This window comes from Polyergus mexicanus, unplaced genomic scaffold (assembly GCF_030449975.1).
Source record: "Polyergus mexicanus isolate NDT 795.1 unplaced genomic scaffold, iyPolMexi1.0 SCAF_8, whole genome shotgun sequence".
Classification (NCBI taxonomy): Eukaryota; Metazoa; Arthropoda; class Insecta; order Hymenoptera; family Formicidae; genus Polyergus; species Polyergus mexicanus.
In genome coordinates this window covers 10,220,876-10,229,475 of record NW_027223328.1, presented here as the reverse complement: position 1 = coordinate 10,229,475, position 8,600 = coordinate 10,220,876, and the positions used below count along the sequence as shown (strand labels likewise).

Genomic DNA, 8,600 nt, shown 5'->3' with positions numbered 1-8,600 from the left:
TAATTTTTACTTGAGTCATTGTTATTACGCGTAAGGATACATATAACCGAACGGTATCTTAACTATGTATGTGATTATATGTATATGCAATGTTGATTACGAGAACGGACTGTCAGGCAGCACGTGCGACGTGAGATATGTATGTAATGTGTGACGTAATCAAGGCCAGAAAGCGCGATAATATATGCTGGGAGAATACGAAACGATATATTAAAAATACATGGCCTTTACACTTGCAGAATATTTATATTAAATGCATTGGTTCTTTTACTTAATGTTAATAGACAGTTCAATAAATGGCGATATAATTGAGAAGCTTTATCATGAAGAATTAGTACAAAATATAAAATAAGCTTTTCGATTGATTTTAAGAAAATAATTATTTTGATTATAAAGATAAAGCGAGTCTAATTATTTAATATTTGTAACTATCTGTTAATACATGTATTTATTGATTAATAAGGAATTTATTAAGACTCATTGTGTATAATCAAATACATGCACATTATTTTATATCGAACATATCATTGTATTCAAACTTATTTTTAACAATTCTTAAATTATTTATAATTATATTTTGATCAATGCTAAATTAATAGTATTAATCATAGGATAAGTAGCATTTGTGCGCAGTTATGCGTGCACACTTTCGAAGGCAGCGTGGCCGAGCGGTCTAAGGCGCTGGTTTTAGGCACCAGTCCGTAAGGGCGTGGGTTCGAATCCCACCGCTGTCAAATCTTTTTGATTTTTTTTTTTTTTTGCTATTTTCGTTCTAGGCGTCATATAGAGATGATTCCGAATTATTGATCGCTAACGTAGCACACTCGAATTAATCTAATTTGTCGCATAGGCCGATTATTTTTAATTCATCGTAGTAATTTACAACGATATCGCTAAGTGAATCAACAATGATAGCGTATATCAAGAAGAGAAATAATTGCAAGAGATTTATCTCTTGTGACATAAATTATTCATGTGTAGACAATATCGATTTTTCATAACTTGATAAGATAACGCGATAGTAGCAAGCCTAACATTGCAATAATTTATAGAGCCAACTTTTACAATAATATAGATAATATCATTATTCTCAACGATTAATAAACATAAGGTTGATTTAAATTTATATAATCATAGATATAATTTAGAATATGAAATTTTTACAATTTTTAGTCTCGAGATACTAAAATATTTAATATGTGCATTATTTTATTAAACACAATAGCTCTATTAACAATATATGTGAGATCAAAAAGCATAGAATACCAAAAGTTAAGGTCCCACCGAGATTTGAACTCGGATCGCTGGATTCAGAGTCCAGAGTGCTAACCATTACACCATGGGACCTTCAAAAATCCTTGTTGGTGAGATAGTTAAAATGTCATCTTGACCTAGGTCATCCGCAGAATAATTATATTGCATTCACCCAGACATCTCACGAGATTACGATAACATTTAACCTTTCGCGTTTCAAAGCATAGATTTGTGCTGTTTATCAATTCAGTCTGTGATATTGACATTCATTTATTACTGATGTTTATTATATGACTATGTAATTATTCTAGAATAATTTTTATTATATCGATTCATAAGGAATTGTATCTATACAGTAGATTGCTACTCTCGTGTTACTTAGAGGATATTAAAAAACGGGGATGTAGCTCAGTGGTAGAGCGTTCGCTTTGCATGTGAAAGGCCCCGGGTTCGATCCCCGGCATCTCCAATTGTTTTGCTGTTTGGTCGTTTAAACGATATATTATTGCATCAGATTTTGATGTAAATTTTTCGTGCGCGACAATAACAAATATAATTCTCAAACTAAATGATAAATTTTTCTCTTACTCGTACAGATGTTACATTCCCGTTTACGCATCGTAATTTTTAAATTCAATTTATTATATTATACATACACATATATACGCGCGCGCGTATGTCTGAAGATTGTGAAAGATTATTTTTTTATTATGAAAATTTTTTCCAAGGAAAAATGACTTCTAATTTATATATATCATTTTAATAGTTTATATTAAAACCTACGTTCGTAATCTCGTCACATTATTTGTCTCGATTGTCACGTTCTTTATCGACTCGGTTTGCGCGAACAGCCACGCATGCTCGTCCGTCATGTGATAAAAAAAATCGCGTGTATTTAGAATGTCAACCGACGGCCGTGGCCGTATGTAAAGCGCGACAGGGGAGACGATGGCATGCAAATGAAACCGAGCAAAGAGATTGAATGGTAATAGTCTTCGATTCGTCATATGCAAAAGTTGTTCCGTGTATATATCCGTGGGCCCCTTGTCGACGCGGGAGAAAGATGCTATCATTTGAATTGCCGTCGTCATCATACGGGTAGAGATACGTTATGCCTATCTCCATCGAATATACCCGGGAATAATCGTGCGAAATATACTGTGACAGGATTTCCTTTTCCTTTTTTTCTTCCCTTGCGCGCGCGCGCGCGCGCAAGGGATGAATGCAACGGCGATGAATCGCACGTGGGAATTAATCATCGTTGGAAAAACGACGCAAAATAAGGCAGAGTGCGGCTCGCTCTCTAACGTAATCGCGCGCCGATGAGTCGTACGAGAGGCAAGAAATGCTCGTAGATAACGGCCTTGATTGATCGTAAGCGTACATGACAGTCCAACGATATCATAGAAATATAGTTTTACTTGAGTAAGCATCGTGCGACATATTTTTCTTTGTTTATCTCGTTTGAAATATATGTATAACAGGAGAAATGGATCACATATATAGAGACAAAATAATAATTTATTAAATTTATTATTTTTCTCTCGCTTACACTCATCTCTATCTAAAGTGAAGAGTTCTTTAACGAAAGTACTTAATTTGATAATAAGAACTGCGTAACACTTTCACAATTTTTAAAATATCTGAAACTTATGCAATGTGTATATCTTTGAAAATGAAATCTTGCACGGAGGGGAGATATATCGAAAAGATTCGGCGAGATCTAATAGAGTAGCCTTAAACCTGCGGTATTCGAAGTATTCCCCCCGAAGGGGAAAATAAGAGAGAGAGAGAGAGAGAGAGAGAGAGAGAGAATATTCGTCCAGGATCCCCTGTCGCTGAACCGTTATAATATCCTGTCCGGTAATCTCGGGTATCTATATTTTGTCCCCGAGGAAGAGCGTAACTATGTGAAAACAGCATAAAAAAAAATCTCGTCGCGCATAGATATCGAGTTTTGACCCCCTCTCCGGTTAGGGTCAGCACTGGAGCGTATGACCATTTTGTCACCCTCGCCGAAAATTTTATTTACGAATATCCTTTCGCGCACAAGAGCGTTCGCGTTGTCCGAATGTGCGCGACGCGACATAAAAGTGCCGGCCCCCTCCCCCTCCCTCTCCCCCTCCCCACCGTCAGTACCATTCGCGCATTCTTTCCGCGTTACAAGCGACGAAACTTCCGGCTGAATGTAAATGTCCAATTGTCAGCGGCGCCGCGCCCCGTTCGCTTCGACGGACGTTTACGGGCAATCGACGACGAAGAAATAAGTTGTCCGCGACTTTTTCCGTTCAGTTATATAGAATACGTCACATAGATGAATCTTGATTCCGTCTAACAATAAGATCTTTCGCGATCGCTCGGCCGATACATATTTGCAAACATATTGCATGAACGAACATAGATATTAATAAATAAATCTATTTCTTATAAAACATGCTTCTTATCAATGATTTAATTTAAAGATTTTTGTTAAAGATTTAATATTTGTAAGATACAATTTTTAATGTTTACCGTGTCTCTCAGTTACCGAAAAATTTATGATATTTATTAATTGTCATATAATAGAAATATATTTGATAATGAAAATGTCATGATTTATGAACCGAGAGTCAACATTAGTCGACTTAAATAATTTTATAATATTCAAGCCTAGAAGAAATTACAAGAGATCGAACTTATACGGAATATTAAACGAAAAAAATGGGGCGGGTGTTCAATGATACGAATTGCAGTGGGAAGTGACGAGGCGCGATGAATGAAAGATATCCGCGGAGCGAAAATCCATCAGATAGAGATCACGCTTGTTCCCATGTCGGAGACAATAATACTGCTGCCGCTGGCAGACGGTTTTTGTATTCCCGGCTTTCTTCATTTTTCCTTCGTCGGCTACGCTTCCTAGATACGACGCGGTCGACGATGGGGTGTTTTAAATATTTAGACGGCTAATTTTCGCGAGGATTTTTAAGCCGACGAAGGAAAGTGAGAATTGAAAAGGAACGCGGCGACGCGACGCGGCGGGGAGATGCGACCGAGCGAAATGTCCTCCAGACTGAAATAATAATGAGAGGCGCCAGCGCCTTTAATCACGATATTAAACATTTACGATCGTTACGGCGGTGTCCTGCTGCCAACGCTAAGACTCGCTCAGCTCCTTTCCTCGTACGGCTCCGATCCGATCTTACCCCTGTACAAAGCGACTTTTGCTGTAACCCTCCCGCGTCCCTTGTTTACGTCTACACGCCGTAGTCTACACGCTGATAACCTTATACGATGATCTACCTCGCCTCGGGATATTCCGAGTATAGAATTTAATCTCGAATGCGTTTTAGCTTGTCATGAACGCGATGTAAACATACGGAAGTTGGTAAAGTTTATTTAAGCACGTACACTTGTACAACATTATATGTGTAATTAAATTATTATTTACGCAATCTCTTTAATGAGCTATGCAGTTTCTTACTTTGCAATCAAAATATATAGAACATAGATTCCGTAACAGATACTTGGATATTATTTTGTATAGTTTTCATCTATAAAAAGTAGTTAAACGAGTAAACTTCTGGAGGAAATAAATTTACTAGGATACCAATGGATAGATGCGGGTTCGAGATTATTGTAAGGGACGAATAGAAGTGGAATATAACTTGCAGTGGAATGGGCAATTCGGACGAAAGGACTGTGGACACTGGCGAAAAAGTTCATTTTTCTTAGCCGACGTTGCTATCGCCAGATTATGTCCCGCGCAGCTATATTGATGACAGCGGCAAAGCCGCCGAAGCAGCCAGCTCAATCTAGTCCATAGTTTGTTTTGCTTTCGCACAATTTGTCATCCATTGTCTGGGTGTACGTATACTCGCTGCTCCGACTGCCACCAATCGTTATTTATGGTTTCAGAGACGCCTGATTAATTTTTGTCTCGTTCTCCTAATGTCTGAAAATTGTTGGCTCGGTTTCAAAATTCCGACGACAAAGCGCTACGTTGCAATTAATGCGAAACAATTTTCCGCGGGGATACACGAGAGTACGATTAAATATGAAGCGAGCTCGCGATAAAATTACATTTTTAAGCCTCGATTTAAGGTGACGGTAATACGAGATGATAGTCCAGCCGAAAAAAAGAATAATTTAATATTCCTTATTCCGCGCGTGGTAATACGATTTCATGGAACGCCGAGCACGCAACGCCTGAGCATTAGAAATACGATTTTCCTTTCACAATCGCAAGGGATGGATTGAGCCGTCGGCAAGTATTTTTCTCGAGCTTAGTTCTGAATTTTTTATTTTCATGCTTCGTTCTCCATAAATCGAATCATGATAAAAAGTGCAGCGGTACAAGATCAAAAGTGAAAAAAGAGGAAGATTGAAAATTATCTGATTTTATAATCTGTATCAACATCATTAATGGTTTATAAATGAAATATATTTATATTGATATACTTTATAATATTTTTTAATGTAAAATATATGTATATTTAATACGTATGAAAATTTTAGAAATTATACACAATTGTACGATCGGATTACAAGTTTCTATCTAGACAATAATAAATGCAAAAAGAATATATGATAAAATAGATGAAATATAAATTCTTGGTAAAAGACGGAATATTATTTCAAAATTATAAGAGAAGAATATTTTATCCGATATATTCTATCTTGTTTTTTAATTTTCTCTTTTTCTTTTTTATGATACTCCGATCTTGAAATCCGATCGGCAGAAGTAACGATCTTAAACAGTAAGGAAGCTCCGTTGTATACCCCATGCGTAAGGGTTGCCTGAAATACGTTCGCCCCATCTTTTATATATATATATATATATATTTTTTTTTTTTGACGGTACGAGACACCTCTCGTACCCTCGAACGAAGTCGAGAAGTTTGCGGGGTAACGTGAGAATGACAGCAGATGCGGCGAAATGAAATTACAAGTTGTGTCCCGACATTATGTCGACGTGTTGTACTTTTTCAACGAAATTGTTGTGACAGGCACCTCAATGCACGATTTTCGCTCTTTCTTTATATTTCTCTCTCTCCTGCTTTCTCTTTGAAAGATTCCCCTTTAGCGTAGGGTGGACATTTTTACGGTGTCAAGTCTCGGTCTTTTGGGAAAAGGGTCCGTGTCGCCTGTCGTTTGACTAATCCCATTTAATCGTTCGCTTTTCCTTTCGATACACCGATTAGACTAAAAAATTAATGTTTTTAAATTCGAGAGCGATCGATAAAAACGTCGGATTTTGCATAACTAAAGATAGACGTTTTTATTTTTGAAGTTTTCTATTTTCATATACACGTGTATGAGATTTCATTCAACTTTAAATTGCACATATTAATTTTTTTTACAAGATTGAAACAGAGATTCTATAAAATTTCATGTACAAGATATCATAAAATGTATTAATTTTTATAGACATATATAGTTTGACTAATGAAAGTCAACTTCTCTGAAATTGCTATTAGTTTCATTGAGAGGTTAGCAAGTAGAATTGAGAGCTCACGAGAATTGCGCCGGTTTATCTCGCTTTCTCTAATCGTCTATGACTATTCATCAAGTCATTTATACTCGACGCAATTATCACCATTAATCTTGAGAGCGAGAGTCATCTCGAATCCGGCTATGTTGAAAGCTCTCGTTATTTGTCTCCTTGCGTGAAAATGAAGTGCCTTGGAAGTATATTTCTTTGAGGCACAGTTAATGATAAATTATAAATGATAAATCTAAATTTAATAAATTTTGTAATATTTTAAAGAAAAACGCGATGATCGATATTAATATGTCCGTTTACTGCATTATAATTTTAATTGTGTGTGCATATAGATAATTATATTAGTAAAAATTTAAGCAACCGTTTCAGTATTATTTATTTTATAATTGCGGAAAAATCAAAATAATTACGAGTAGATCAAAAAATTTTTGCTAAGTGTGGGGTTCGAACCCACGCTCCCAGGATGGGAACCAGATCTTAAGTCTGGCGCCTTAGACCGCTCGGCCAACCTAGCTTCGTTGAAAGGCGAGTGAAAATATTGATAGATAACATACTAATGAATTTAAGTTTATAGCATAATGAGAATAAATTTTATTTCACCATTCATAAAATAAAATTGTTTAACTAATTTCGTTATTTTGACTATATTAAACAATTATTTAATTCTTTGGATTTATGATTATTTTTTTTCCAACATTCAATAATATTGAATACTATGGGGGAACATAATAATTTAATGAAAACATTAATTATTGACGAACGATAGGATATATAATACTCCGGCATGATAAATTTGCCTGGTATTTTTAATTCAGTTACGATTCCCTAGTTTGCGTGGTCATCCTTTGCAAATTGTGCAATATCCCGACGAGTTCGACGGGATAGAAAACACAGCATGGCTAAATGCACACGAACTCTGTTGCGAGCACACGCGAGCATGCACGATAATTTGTTCGTGACCGCTAATGCGCCGCTCTGTCTTTGTGCTTCTGAAAAAAATCACGGAAGTTGTAAAGCGCGACGCGCTATTTGTATAATATCGTCATTATTCACTTCGCTTGTTTCACGATGTGACTAACGATAAGTCGAGGGGCAATGGCTCGGTACTTGTGAATTTTGATCGTAATCGGCCAATCCGCGACGACCGTGGAACTTTGCGAGGAAAGCTCCTGGCGCGTGCCGTTTTTTTTTTTTTTTTTTTTTTTGTAACATTTGTTATATAATACGTTACTTTTCTGTATCGATTTTAGAAGTTAATTTTGTTGTAATCTTTTATTGTGCCATGTTTGTACGTGTATATAGTTTTTACATTTGTAAAGGAAATAGTTCAGCCTATGAATAATCAAACTTACATGTCATCGTCATCTGAATACGCGCCCTTTGCACATACGAGAGTCCAATGACCTGTTTCCATTAGTCGGTTTAACACTTAACGCCGCGCACCATTGGATTTGCACGCGTATCATCCACGCTCCTCATCCGTTTCTCCGCAATGCTAGCTTTCCTCTCTTCCCTCCTCCTCCGTCTTATACGGCGCACCTGTACGGGCGTGGTGGGGACGATAAGTCAACGTAAGAGCGGCACGACGTTCAGGTTCAGGTAGGTAGATGGGCATTCGCAATAAAAGCGAATCGTACGTCCGGACGATGTTCCGCGACGTAATAAAAAAGGGAAACCCCGATAATGGTAGCCGGGGTATCGCGAGTGCGCGGGGATCGTCGGTACGGCCTCACGAGGCATAGTTGATGTTGTTGATGTTGGGATTGCGTGCCGCGCGAATGTCGTACCAGTCTGCACCTATCCCATTGTTAAAGCATACCTCCCCAATCACCTTTCCTTCTTCCCCTCTCGCGGCCCTGTCATT

General features: G+C 37.2%; 4 non-coding genes across 4 annotated transcripts; 2 read left to right on the top strand and 2 right to left on the bottom strand.

Moving 5' to 3' along the window:
- Nucleotides 1-654: 654 nt before the first annotated feature.
- On the top strand, nucleotides 655-734 carry Trnal-uag (transfer RNA leucine (anticodon UAG)). The gene has a single exon. It is a non-coding gene; the product is annotated as a tRNA-Leu (tRNA).
- Nucleotides 735-1,275: 541 nt separating this feature from the next.
- Trnaq-cug (transfer RNA glutamine (anticodon CUG)) lies at nucleotides 1,276-1,347 on the bottom strand. The gene has a single exon. It is a non-coding gene; the product is annotated as a tRNA-Gln (tRNA).
- Nucleotides 1,348-1,651: 304 nt separating this feature from the next.
- Trnaa-ugc (transfer RNA alanine (anticodon UGC)) lies at nucleotides 1,652-1,723 on the top strand. The gene has a single exon. It is a non-coding gene; the product is annotated as a tRNA-Ala (tRNA).
- Nucleotides 1,724-7,165: 5,442 nt separating this feature from the next.
- Nucleotides 7,166-7,250, bottom strand: Trnal-uaa (transfer RNA leucine (anticodon UAA)). The gene has a single exon. It is a non-coding gene; the product is annotated as a tRNA-Leu (tRNA).
- Between the last annotated feature and the right edge of the window lie 1,350 nt (nucleotides 7,251-8,600).